This window comes from Natator depressus, chromosome 15 (genome assembly GCF_965152275.1).
Source record: "Natator depressus isolate rNatDep1 chromosome 15, rNatDep2.hap1, whole genome shotgun sequence".
NCBI lineage: Eukaryota > Metazoa > Chordata > Testudines > Cheloniidae > Natator > Natator depressus.
The window spans coordinates 26,479,698-26,494,534 of record NC_134248.1 but is presented as its reverse complement, the minus strand read 5'-3'; the positions used below and the strand labels follow the sequence as shown (position 1 = coordinate 26,494,534).

The 14,837-nt window shown below is 40.7% G+C and overlaps 1 protein-coding gene across 5 annotated transcripts in view; it reads left to right on the top strand.

Moving 5' to 3' along the window:
- Positions 1–14,837, top strand: part of CLIP1 (CAP-Gly domain containing linker protein 1) — a 113,964-nt gene that overhangs the window by 41,129 nt on the left and 57,998 nt on the right. The gene's annotated exons all lie outside the window — the stretch shown is intronic.

Here is a 14,837-nt window from a genome sequence, read left to right as displayed (position 1 = left end):
TAGTCATTCAGGGCTCAATGTCTCCAGCAAGCTTCTCAACAGTAGAATGCTTAATGGCTCCCATTAGTTATGACAGGCAGCAACAGAAGCAGTCTTTTAAGACCAGTGATCACCTGAGGATTAGCTGTTCTGCCACTGATCTGTGAGTTTAGTTGGATGCCCTTCATAAGCTTCAGAACAGAAAACTTTTGTATCACAGTTGTGATTTTTATTTTTTAAAATAGCTTCAAGTTCTCTTACTTGAAATGACCATTTTAAAGCTTTAAAATGCTGTGTATTGATTTTTGGCCTTAGCTTAGTCCAGTGCAATAGAACCTGGTACCTTTTTTGATAACCTCTTTGATGTGTGTCTGTGTCATAGAAGACTCCTGGAGAAAGATGTTCAGAGTTGTGGAAGTGGTGTTCAGCTGCTGGATGTGAGCACCAAACTTTGGTTGTGGGAAGGCCCCACAGAACTGGAATTATGTTCTTACAGGACATTTTTAAAGGCTTCTAAGCACCAAAGTGGTGGATTTAAAATAAAATTGAATTAATATTTGAAGGGTAAACTCCACCAGACTTACAACCATTTGGGTCTGAACTATTGAGTGTGTCCCTTGTATTAATCGCTCTTGGAGCAGGAGGTATAGCTTGCTGTAACTTTAGTATTTAAAGTATAGCAAATGAAGAGGCATCTTATGTTTAAATTTCCATTAGCTAAGACAGGACAGGAATTTGTATTACTGGCACAATCAGCATGTCTGAACATGCTGTGAAAATCTTGTCAAGAAAATTGCATGGATGTTATTGTTTTGTTTGTGGTGATACCATAAAAGTAATGACTCTGTGATGAAAAGGTGGGTTGACAAACAAGGATACAATTTCTAGGAGATTATTCAGTGTATCAAGTGAATGGTGAGCTACTGGTCCAATTCCCCAAAGTTTACTAGTGACTAAAAAGGAATTAGGGGTATCTTTATTATCTCATGCATTTTTAAAAAGTGTAAGTGTGTGTGTGAGAGAGAGAGATCTTTATAAAGAATATCTCTCTGCTAGTCTTAGCTACTTAAACACTGACAATCTAGTTAGTTGGTGCTCTAAGTCATTGCCTGAGGAGCTTGCAGTCTAATTAGACCGATCACACACAATCTTCCTCTGTATTCCTATATGTTTCATCTTGAAATATATGATGGGACGGTGATAGCATTTTGCAGACATGGATTAACATGTTTGCTCTTCATGGAGGAGGGGAGGGAGGGAATTTTCAGGGGGAATTTGACAGGAGGGGGGTGGTTGCTAGGCATGCCAGAATAGAGAGGGAGCTCTAAGCATATGGGCAGAATGGAAGAAGGTGCAAAAGAGTAATATGAAGTGAGAGGTGAGGCTTGATTCACTGGCAGAGTGAAGCTGAGGAGCTTTTGTTTTTGCTGTGTTAATAAAAATTAAAGATCCACCATTTAACCCTCCTTCCCCATCTATCAGCTCTGACTTTATCAGGAGGTTGACTCCTGCCTTCGCTTCTCCAACACTGCCAGCCTTCATTGCCCATTCATTAGTCCAGTGGTTCTCAACCAGGGGTACGCTTACCGCTGTGGGTACGCAGAGGTCTTCCAGGAGGTACATCAACTCATCTAGATATAGGCCTAGTTTTACAACAGGCTATGTAAAAAGCATTAGTTAAGTCAGTACAAACTAAAATTTCATACAGACAGTGACTTGTTTATACTGTTCTATATACTATGCACTGAAATGTAAAAGTACAATATTTATATTCCAATTGACGTATTTAATTGGTAAAAATGAGAAAGTAAGCAATTTTTCAGTAACAGCGTGCTGTGACACTTTTGTATTTTTATGTCTCATTTTGTAAGCAAGTAATTTTTAAAGTGAGGTGAAACTTGGAGGTACGCAAGACAAATCAGACTCCTGAAAAGGGGTACAGTAATCTGGAAAGGTTGAGAGCCACTGACTTAGTCCACTTCTCTCTCAAGGACCTTTCTGACCTCCCCCATGCTGCCCCAATGCAAGGGAGAAAAGCTTCTTATCAAAATGTGCATAGCCACTGTCAAGGTTCTTCCCCTACTCTGAACTCGAGGGTACAGATGTGGGGACCTGCATGAAAACCTCCTAAGCTTACTTTCACCAGCTTAGGTTAAAACGTCCCCAAGGTACAAATTAATTTTATCCTTTGTCCCTGGATCTCCACTGCCACCACCAAACTCTAACTGGGTTTACTGGGAAATGTAGTTTGGACATGTCTTTCCCCCCAAAATCTTCCCAACCCTTGCACCCCACTTCCTGGGGAAGGTTTGGTAAAAATCCTCACCAATTTGCATAGGTGACCACAGACCCAAACCCTTGGATCTGAGAACAATGAAAAAGCATTCAGTTTTCTTACAAGAAGACTTTTAATAGAAGTAAAGAAATCACCTCTGTAAAATCAGGATGGTAGATACCTTACAGGGTAATTAGATTCAAAACATAGAGAATCCCTCTAGGCAAAACCTTAAGTTACAAAAAGGACACACAGACAGGAATAGTCATTCTATTCAGCACAGTTCTTTTCTGAGCCATTTAAAGAAATCATAATCTAACACATACCTAGCTAGATTACTTACTAAAGTTCTAAGACTCCATTCCTGGTCTATCCCCCGCAAAAGCAGCATACAGACAGACACAGACCCCTTGTTTCTCTCCCTCCTCCCAGCTTTTGAAAGTATCTTGTCTCCTCATTGGTCATTTTGGTCAGGTGCCAGCGAGGTTATCTTTAGCTTCTTAACCCTTTACAGGTGAGAGGATTTTTCCTCTGGCCAGGAGGGATTTTAAAGGGGTTTACCCTTCCCTTTATATTTATGACAGCCACCACTTGTCGTCCTCAAGACTCTCCTCTGCCATTATACATACTGAACACTGCAGTCTGACAATGAGTAGGCAGGTGGCAAGTTGAGACTGCTTCTTGTTATGCTCATTTTACCACTACCTCATCCTTCCTGATCCTTGGTTTGCCTTTCATCTTCCTGTTGTCTTGTCAGACTTGTAGATTGTGAGTTCTCTGTGGTAGTGACTTTCTTTTGTACAGTGCCAAGCACAATGGGACCGAGATCTTTGATTGGGCCCTACAGAGTACTGTAATGCAAATAATTAATAAATTACAACAAAGTACATCATGCTGAGGTAAAATATAGAAGTTAAATAATCAATACATTTTTCTGTTTTGTTTTGTTTTTAAATGTGTGTGGGTCTTTTATAGCTGAGCTTCAACATTTGCATCAGTGGTGTGTGAGTGTGTGTGTGTGTTGTTTTTAAATCTAACTTCTTGGACTAATCTGTGTTCTAGATGCTAGACTCTGCTCTGCTGATGTCATCCCAAACAATACATTTAAATATTTAAATCTCCAGATTTGATTTCTATAGTACAAAAATAAGTAAACTCAGCTGAACGTTGCAGCGGCATAAGCCTATTTGGTTTTAAAGGCGCTCTCCCGCGCCTCGCCCAATCTATGCCCAGCTATCCATATCTTCAGAGTTGATAGTCACTGACTAAGTGCTGGTGGCAGACTTTAGAACTGTTGGTCAGCATCAGTTGCTGGGAAAGACCTGCTCTCACCTACTATAACATGCCTGTATGTTCAGTCTCCATTGGGTGGTATAAGTGCAGTCAGACCACTTCAATTTGACGATAGAGCATTGTTGTCTTACCCACAGCAGGATGGCTACACTGACTTCTTTGTAATATTTATTATTTCACAGTAAGACAAGTTATGTGGCCTATACAGTTTGTACTCTTGTCACCTCGCTACAGCAATAGTGGGTCTTCCTCCAGGGGGCAACTTAACCTCCCAGACCTATTGAACACATACTGACACTCCAGTTCGACCAGACCGTCACATCTAAAACTGAAATGCCAGCTGCATTCTTCTCGGTTCCTGGCCTGATAGCTGCTAGAAACATTTTTTAAATGTGGTAGGAATAGTCATGACCTCCTGAAAATTATTAGGAATATATCCTGTGCCTGTTCCTGAATGGGCAGACATTCAGAATTACAGAACACAAATGACAGGTTTCAGAGCAGCAGCCGTGTTAGTCTGTAGTCGCAAAAAGAAAATGAGGACTTGTGGCACCTTAGAGACTAACCGATTTATTTGAGCGTAAGCTTTTGTGAGCTCAAATACATTTGTTAGTCTCTAAGGTGCCACAAGTCCTCCCTTTCTTAGAACAAAAATGGTGAGCCTTCTGCAGTTTAGGTTTGTAATGCACAGGAGCAGTAAAGTTACATTGTAAACAGTTGCTCACTTGGGAGTCTTTATGGATACTTGAAAAAGGAAATCCAGTTCTTGGAGGGAAATTCAAAATGGCAATCTTATTTTGTAGAGGTGTGCGTTGCAGCTGGTTAGTTAAGATTGCATTCTGAAATGGATTTAAAATGGGGCATACATTTCTGTTTACATGCAGGTGGCCCTTCACTGTGAAATTTGATACTTTTTATGTTCTTTGTATTTTCTATGTAATGTTTATTTGATTTTTAAAAAATACATATTTAATGGACATTGTTTGAAATTGGTCTGTCTGCAATTCATCCTTGGCAGACTGACCTTTTTGTTGACTGATTTTTTTAATACACACACACACACTGTTTGAACTGAAAACGTAAGCAGAATCGGTAGCTGACATTTAAATGTTCTGACATGCACACAACTTTCTCCATCAGCTGCTATACTCGTCTATCGGATTTTCTCCTACAATGGGGAAGGCTTTATATGCAGCTGCTGAGAGATGTTGTATAAGCCATGTCTAAATCATTTACATATTAAATACACGTAAAAACTAATATATACCACTTTTTGTTGTGACGCAGTTAAGAGCTCTTTCCCCTACAACATACCTAACACGGAAGCAAGAAAATGAAAAGTTTAACCCATTTTCTGATACCTACTGTCTGTTCCTTCATTGCCACTACTACATACCACTGACTCACATCACAACCTTAACTCTGCCCTCTAGCATTACTAGCCTTTCAACACCAGCATTACCAAATTACCCCATCCTAACATTACAACCAGCAATGTTGGGAGGGGAAGTTTAGTAAAAGCAGCTAAGCATAAGGAGGATTTGAGGAGACAGTTAAGGTTTTGTCCATGGTCTCTGATGTACGCACTGGTAAAATATGTGCCTGTGGGTGGAAGACAGTTTTATAAGTTAGTTTCTTCTTCTGTGGTCTTGTTTCAAGTACGTTAATTGTTTCACAACAATTTTTTGTGTATTAACTTTGGAGTAGAACTTCATAACACTGCATGTTGCCATATTCAGCTCTCCCAAATACTTCTATTAGGATACTAATCTCTGTCCAAAACACATATAGATCTAGTCATAGAAGTAGCTTCCATCATACATCAGTCATACAGAGAAGGGAGCCCTGAAGGATCTTATCTTATCTTATCTCAGTGCCTATTAACAAGGATAGTGATGACAGGAGTGTAAGTGTTTGGGGCACGCATTGGGAGACAGTGCTTGTCAAAGGAAGAGAAATGCTACTGCATCAGGAGATGGCCTAGCTATGTTGACAGTGCAAGCTCACCCGAGACACCTCACATCAAGTTCATGTTGAACAATATACCTGTGGCTTACCTGTATGAACAAGGAGCACAAGAAGCAAAACTCAGAATTGGAAAGGACTGGAGGCTTGCTTTTTCAGTGGGCAGAGAACATCTTGTCCCCACATAAAAGGTTCCACGAATACCCAAACAGACAGCCAATACTTCAGGGCATGCAGAGTCTCAGCCAAGTTGTGTTCTCATGGATAATAAGAGCTGTAGGAAAATCTGTTTGTTTCAGGAGCCAACAGCATTTTTTTCCCTTTTATTTGAGCGGGGTGGACTCCAGATCACTAACACTAGAAGCAAACATCACAACTGGAAAAATAAGCTATTATAATTCATTTTTTTTCCTTTCTGACACTAATGTTCAGAGTAATTTAGAAATTAAAGAGGGAGACGCCCCATAGTATATCATCCTCTAAGCTCCTTGCTGTCCGTGGTTTCTTTAGATGTGCTTGAAATCCTTTTGAGGTCCTGATAAGCCAGGATCTAAGGGAGCCAGACCCAGCAAGTCTGTGCTTAGCTGCCTGGTTGTCTTAAGGAAATTGCAATAATCGTCCAAATTTCTAGCCAGCCAAAGGAAATACAACATACTAGTTTTTGAGTATTTGTTAAATACTGGAAAACTAAAGTGATATTAATAAAAGTTGGTGATCTTGGTATGACTCCTTTTAATTCTGATCTTATTTATTGTACTAGTGTCTAACTTTTCGATAAATAGTTAAGAAACCAAATGGAACCTTTAATTCAGGTAGAACATAACATAATCAAGACAAGATTTTACATCTAAAGTAAATTCCAGAATCTGGATGCGAATTAGCAGTGGTATTCAAAGAGGAAAAAGTAATAACCATAGGTAGTCCGTATTTTGGGATTATTGCAAAATAGAAAATAAATCTGAGTATTTGCCTTTTGAAAAGTTAATTAGTGTCACCTTCTGTTTCATTAGACCACAACATCATAATTGTATTGTTGGTACAGCGTAGCTCTTTTTTAAGAGTAGGAAGGCTGTGAAACCAACTGAAAATGAGAGATTATTTCCAGTGGTACCGCAAGTACTTTCTATTTGATCCATAAAATAAGTGATACACTATCTCTTATGTATTTTTTCCATGAAGGTATCTTATTGTAATAACAATATTAATGAGAAAATAATTTTGGAGATTCCTCTCTTGAGGAATATGGCACTTTCCAGGCGGATAAAATTAATAAAATTGAATTAATATGATCACATTTTTGGAAATAATCCCTCCATCCTTTTCCCAAAAGGTAAATGCAAAACTAGCAATATGGTTTGAGCTGGATGGGTGTGTTTAGAGGTCTCTCTAAATTCAGATACATCTACTTCACTTTTTCTTACCCTTTCAAAACTCAGAGAAAAATAAATATCTAAGTCTGGCCTATTCCTGGATGGGTTAGATGCTCTATTCAACAATCTCTTATCAAACTAACCTTCTCAAGGGATTAAAGTTCCTTCATTCATTTAACCAGAGTTACAGCTTTATCATGGTCTAACAAATCTGATGCTTCTACAGATGAGTGGTAAAGCTGCAACTTGGGCTTGCATCCATATGGTCACAAATCATTACAATCTAGATTTGCAGGCATATGCCGATGTGGCCTTTTTATAAGAGGTTGTTCACCTTGTGTGGACTCAGTGAAATCTGATCTTCTCTTATTTTATCTTATTGCTCACTGTAAATTGCTTGTTGCAAGTTACTTCCTTACAGTGAGATAATGGACATGAATTAATAAGGGAACGTGCTTGCTTGTCAATTTTGTCCCTTGAAATCGGGTGAACCTGTCGGAGAACTATGGGCAACCCTCCCTCCCTGCCCTCCCCCCAGCTTGAGGTCTCTGCCAATCCCTATCCCACATATGGTGATCAGTTAGACCCTGAGCAAGATTCAGCCAGCCGAGCACCTGAGAGAGAGAGAGAATACTTGGTGCTTCCGCAGAGCTAGTTAGGGATTTATTTATTTTTTTATTTTTATTTTATTTTATTTTTAATGAAAACATGGATCTTGCAGACTTCCGATTGTTAAAGATGTGTGGGCAAGGTTCAAAGCCAAATTAATATATGTTTTGGAAACTGTTTTGGGGTGAAGGGTATTGTTCTATATCTACTGTATTACCCAAGGGCCAAATTCTGCTGTGACATCCACAGCGTAGTTCTCAGATTTGTATCACTGTATAAGCATTGTGCTTTAAAGTCATGTGTTTCTAATTTTCAGCTAAATATGTTCCTCTGGACTACAGTGCCCTATATAAGAGATGGCTTGACTCCCCCCAAAATATTTTTTAGCACATTGCACCACTAACACAGATTCTTCTCTTTGGCTGTTTACACCCTTCAGCTGTAGCTTGCTTAACTGCAGTATGAATCCATATTTCCTACTTCTTGGCATTCTATGCTAGTTTAACAACAAAAGGCTTGTTAGAAGAAATAATGGCATGGAAAAAAGTTAACTGCCTTATGTACAGATTGCAAGAACTGAATTTGTAGAGATTAGTGGTTTTGCAATTGTTAAATTTTATAACCATACCCCATGTATTTACTAGATTTTAAGTACACGAGAACATTGCAATCAGCAAGTCAGATGACGTTCAGTTGGGAATAAACAAAACAAAACTAAACTTGACTTTGCCCATAACCCTGGTGATTGTCTATGTAAAATATCATTGTACTTTTAGTGTTGCCTTTGAACACACATTAGGGCAAGATGTCTTCCTTCTAATTTGCTTAAAGATAAGCCCACACATTTACTTTGCCTTTTTAATTGTTGGCACAGCAAGGTGTTCGGTTGGTTAATTTTAAATTAAATGTGAGACACCAAGGTGGAATGACAATTAAGCCATATAAGCAATTAACCTCTTATATGCACCTATTGATACTTTAAATTTGTTTCTGTATAGAGCCCTAAACTTTTTTTTTTTTGGTGGGGACTGGGGAAGTGGATATTTTTTCTCCAAGGGGAAGAATGTCCAGGGAACAGTCAGAACAACTTGGACTTAGTTTTGCTAGTTTACATATTGGATGGCTCAGACAGCACTTCTTCTTTGTCTCACATTGGAGCTTTATGCTTCTGCAGTGGTAAATTTGTATGAATCTTCTGCACCATGGAATTAGTCCAAGCTTTTTCCAAACAATTTCCTCTTCTGCAATTCTATGGAATGCCTTCAGTTACTGACATTTGGATTCCCATGTAGTTTTACAGGTTAATGAAAGCCACGTTATCAGGAGTTTTTGTTTTGTTTTTTGTTTTTTAAGCAAGCTAAACTATGGGCTCAAGTTCTTTAGCAGATACCTCAGGCAACTAATCAAGCAAAAAGTGCTAGTGTTGGGCCAATATTCAAAAAAGGGCAAGCAGGATGACCTGGTTAACTATAGGCCAGTTAGCCTGACATCAATCTGGGCAAAACAATGGAACAGTTGATATGGAATTCAGTTGAAGAAGTCTTAAAGGATAGGAATGTTGTTAATGGTGGTCAACATAGTTTTATGGAAGATAGGTCAAATCTGATTTTGTTCTCTGATGAGATTACAAGTTTGGTAGATAAAGGTAACGGCATCGATGTGATATATTTAGATTTTTATAAGGTGTTTCACTTTGTACTGTACAACCTTCAGATTAAAATATTATCACTATACAGTATCAATAAAGCACATGTTAAATGGATTAAGACTGGCCTAACTGACCTTTCAAAAAATAGTTGTCAATGGAGAATTATCAAATGAGGTGTTTTCTAATGGTGGTTTACAGAGTTGGTACTAGGCCCAGTTCCGTTCAACACTTTCAGCAATGATCTGGAAGTAAATACGAAATTACTGCTGATAACATTTGCAGATGATACAAAGATTGACAGAGTGGTTAGTCATGATGACAGGGCAGTCAGAAAGAGAGATCTGGATTGCTCGCCATACCTACAGAATGGGAGAACTGTATCTTGGAAAGCAGTGACCCTGAAAAGGATATTGAAGTCATGGTGGACAAGCTACTGAACATGAGCTCCCAGTGTGATGCTGTGGTAAAAAGGATGAACGTGATCCTTGAATGTAGCCACTGCGGTAGTATACTACCACACTCCACTCCTCCCCCTGTTTAGAAATTCAGAATTATATAAATATGTCTATTTGCATAGTTTGGTTCATTCACACCCACCTGCTTTCTTCAGGAACTTTTTGAAATGAATGCTTGTAAACTAGAGACGAACATCTTTCTTTCCTTAACATCACATTGGGGTAAATTTATGTAGTCTTAGAATTTATGACAGTTCTGTTTAATCACTATTTTTTCCCACATTTTCAATAAAACCCCAGCTGGGTCCCCAAACTGAATTTCTCCATCCCACAAAGGCCAGTAGTCTATATTAGCCACTTTAGTTCATTACTATTTTATATTATCTATCTTGAATATGTTGAGAATGACGATCAGCTAAAAATATTTGGCAGGTCTTCTCTTCGCTGTTCAATTATTTAGTGACCTGCCTCAGTGCGAATGAAGGTCACAGAGTAGCTGTCTTCATCACATTGTATTGTTGCCCTATTATTCATTTAACTTTTTAAAACTCTTGTACAAGGCATTTTTTTACTTGGTCATTTATGCCCCATTGCGAAATAAGCATGCCTCCAAATACAACAAATCATGTACGTTGCACAGGTTTTTGATATACTTCTCCAGCAACTCCTTTCCCATATTTTAATGGCTGTAGTAAATTGCATTCAATGTTACTATTGGCAAGGAGTATTTTAATAGCAGGATGACTTGCAATTTAGCCATATGACACTAAGGCCTGGTCTATATTTGAAAAGTTTTACCTGTATAGGCATTTTGGTTAGGGGTGTGATTTTTTTTTTTTTTCTGAAATAGTTACACCGGTAAAAGCCACATTGTGGACCCAGTTATACCAGTATAAACTGCACTGGTATAAAAGTGCTTATGCTGGTATAATTACATCCACAGTAGGAGGTTTCTAGCACTTTAACTATACCTGTGTAGGTAAAGTGCTACAACTTATGTGTAGACAAGCCCCTAGGTTTTATGTATCATACAGTTGCAACTCAGATTGTCCCACTAAGAAGTCGATTTTTAGAAATCAGTTTTATACAATCGATTATGTATGTCCACACTAAGCGCATTAAGTCGGCAGAGTGCGTCCTCACTATCATGGCTAGCATCGACTTACGGAGCAGTGCGCTGTGGGTAGCTATCCCACAGTTCACGCAGTCTCCGCCAGCCATTGGAATTCTGGGTTAAGCTCCCAATGCCTGATGGGGCAAAAACATGGTTGCAGACGGTTTTGGGTACATGTCATCAGTCGCCCCTCCCTCCATGAAAGCAACGGCAGACAATTGTTTCGCGCCTTTTTTCCGTGCAGACGCCCTACCACGGCAAGCATTGAGCCAGCTCAGCTCACCGTCACCACGGCTGTTGTGTCCTGGGTGCTGGTGTCGGCAGACATTGTAGTAAGTCTGCTAACCGTCATCATCCACCGCTTCCGCTGCAACCCTGCTCTCCTGCAGATGCCGTACCACGGCAAGCATGGAGCCCGCTCAGCTCACAGTCACCACTACTGTTGTGAGCATTGTAAACACCTTGCGCATTATCCTGGAGTATATGCAGAACCGGGCTAAAAGACGCCAGCATGAGGAGGATTTTGATGAGGACATGGACAGAGAGGTTCCTGAAAGCATGGGCTGTGGATATTGAGACACCATGGCGGCAGTGGGGTTGATAGCGTGGAACGCCGATTCTGGGCCAGGAAAACAAGCACAGACTGGTGGGACCTCATAGTGTTGCAGGTATGGGATGATTCACAGTGGCTGCGAAACTTTTGCATGCTTAAGGCCACTTTCGTGGAACTCTGTGAGTTGCTTTCCCCCACCCTGAAGCGCAGGAATACCAAGATGAGAGCTGCCCTGACAGTTGAGAAGCGAGTGGCAATAGCCCTGTGGAAGATTGCAACGCCTGAGTGCTACCAGTCAGTGGGGAATCAATTTGGAGTGGGCAAGTCTACTGTGGGGGCTGCTGTGATCCAAGTAGCCAGTACAATCACTGACGTTCGGCTATCAAGGGTAGTGACTCTGGGAAATGCGCAGGTCATAGTGGGTGGCTTTGCTGCAATGGGGTTCCTTAACTGTGGTGGGGCGATAGACAGAACGCATATCCCCATCTTGGCACCGGACCACCTTGCCAACATAAACCGCAAGGGGTACTTCTCAGTGGTGCTGCAAGCACTGGTGGATCACAAGGGACGTTTCACTGACATCAACGTAGGATGGCTGGGAAAGGTGCAATGACGCTCGCATATTTAGGAACTCCAGGCTGTTCGAGCAGCTGCAAGGGACTTACTTCCCAGACCACAAAATTTCCATTGGGGATGTTGAAATGCCAATAGATATCCTTGGGGACCCAGCCTACCCCTTGCTCCCATGGCTCATGAAGCCATACACAGGCAGCCTGGACAGTAGTAAGGAGCAGCTCACCTATAGGCTGAGCAAGTGCAGAATGGTGGTAGAATGTGCCTTTGGACGTTTAAAAGCTCGCTGGCACTGTTTGCTGACTAAGTCAGACCTCAGCGCAACCAACATTCCCATTGTTATTGCTGCTTGCTGTGTGCTCCGTAATATCTGTGAGAGTAAGGGGGAGATGTTTATGGAGGGGTGGGAGGTTGATGCAAATCACCTGGCATCCGATTTTGAGCAGCCAGACACCAGGGCAATTAGAAGAGCACAGCTAGGCACACTGCACATCAGAGAGGCTTTGAAAACCAGTTTCATGACTGGCCAGGCTACGGTGTGACCGTTGTGTGTGTTTTTCTCCTTGATGCAAACCCACCCCCCTTGGTTGATTTTAATTCCCTGTAACCAAACCACCCTCCCTCCCCCCTTCAAAATAAAGTAACTTTGTTTTGAAACCATGCATTTTTTCTTTATTAATTTTAAAAAAAAAAAAAGAGAACTGACAAGGTAGCGTGGGTGGGGTGGGGTGGGGGAGGAGGGAAGGACAAGGCCACATTGCTTTTTGTAGCCACACTACAAATCAAACTGTTTGAATGACAGCCTTCTGTTGCTTGGAACATCCTCTGGAGTGCAGTGGCTGGGTGCCCGGAGCCTTCCCCCCACCCCGCGTTCTTGGGCATCTGGGTGAGGAGGATATGGAACTTGGGGAGGAGGTCAGGCGGTTGGTTATACAATGGATGTAGCTGGGGTCTGTGCTCCTGTTGGCTTTCTTGCAGCTCCACCAGACGCTTCAACATGGCCGTTTCCTCCCCCATTAGCCTCAGCATCGCCTCCTGCCTCTGCTCTTCATGCTCACTTAATGCTTTCCTGGCCTCTAACACTGAATGCCTCCATGCATTAAGCTGTTCCCTATCAGTGCGGGAGGACTGCGTGAGCTCGGAAAACATGTCATTGCGGGTGTGGTTTTTTTGGCTTTCTAATCTGCAATAACCTCAGGGACAGAGATAAGGGGAGCGTAGAAACATACGCACCTGGGCGAGAGATAAAAAGGGAGAGTAAAATTTGAGATGATACATTTCTGAGAACAAAAGGGAGACTCTTTCACAGTGAATCGAGCAATTCACAGCAAACAGCACATGTGCTTTGGGTGCAAGGTCACATTTTGCCTTTTATATTGAGCACCTGCTGGTATGGTGACACATCACACACAGCTGGGCAACAGAATTCGGTTTCCAGGCAGCCATGGTAAGGCACAGGGTATGCAGGGTTGGCTTCTTATGCATAACATGTGGGAATGGTTTCAAACTGCAGCGCCATCCTTTCCCATAGCAAGCAATGGGTTGGGTTTCACATTTAAAAGGAGGGGCTCTGGTTTTCGGGTGGATGTGCAGCATACACCTCCCCCCACCCCACCGCGTGGCTATTCTCTGGGATGATCCCTTCACTCCTCCCCCTGCCACATGGCTATTCTCCAGGATGATCCAGGATGAATGGGGTCCTTTTACTGTTCCCTTACAAAAATTTCCCTATTTCAACCAGGTGATCATGAATTATCACTCTCCTGAGGCTAACACAAAGACAGCCTTTAAGAGTTAACTGTTCCTCTGCATTTTGTTTTCTACATACCTATTTTAAAATTGTTCATAATTTTATGTAAATGCTGAGCACTTACCATATGTTATCTAAAGAACTAACTTTAAATTATTATTTCAGGCAGATATATAGCTTCTATGCAAGACTAGAAATCTGCAATAAAATCAGATTTATACTAGAGATTTAGGGCCAGTATTTCTGTAAAATCTAAGATTTGGTGAAATCTCAGATATTGCAGTGGGGTTAGAAACGGATGGATATTTGACAAGAGCTTGAAGGATAGTTTTTTAGTTCTCTAACACTCTTGGTTGCATCCTGGTTTAAAGTACACTTGGTTTAAAGTACACAGGGTGTGGGATGAGGGCAGTGTGACGAGTCTGGCATGGACTTTGCAGCTTCATTTTCTGTTTTGTTTTGGGTTTGGGGTTTTTTTTTTTTTTTTTTTTCCTTTTAGCTTTTATTTTGAGAACAAGTTATGGATGTGTGTTTGCTGTTTAGCCCTTGGAAAAAAGTGGATGATTTGAGGGAGGAGGGAACAAATTTGGATTCAGGGATAGTTCTTCCAATGAAATACTGAATACGAAGCATGATAGTTAGACTGGAATGTAAAAAAGGTTTTGGGATCCCACTTGACTTCCGGTCTGTCAACTTAGTGTTTTTTTTTTTTTTTTCTTGTTGCTCTTTTACGAATGAGGACAAACACTGTCTTTTCTATGCCAGAAACTCCAGATACCAAACATTTTCCTAGTAGTATATTTATATGTTAGCTGTAAATATAAAGTGTTTTTATTCCCCCAGGGCAAAAATGACTTACTATTCCAGCATAAAAGCAAAGACACAAAGATACTCTGCAGATTAAATGTTACGAAAAGTGACCTGTGAAGGGGGAAAACACAGGTCTGCCTCCTTTAGCAGGTATAAAGACCACCAGAAAGGCACTTTTCTGCTTGTTTTCTCATTTTAGAAATAGGAGGGCCAATTCTGAACTTCCCTGTTTTATTGGAGGTTCCTGATATGCATATTAGGAGCTTTCTCTGTCATTAATTGAAGGAGTGTTGAATCTTTAATGAGAATTCATGTTTCTCAGATAAATAGGTGTAAATAAAAATAAAACAGTTTAAATAAAAATCACTTCCCCTCTCAGTCAGGTTTCACTTCCTTCATATCTATGATGTCACGAAGCTATTAGTGCTCTAGTCATTCAGAGA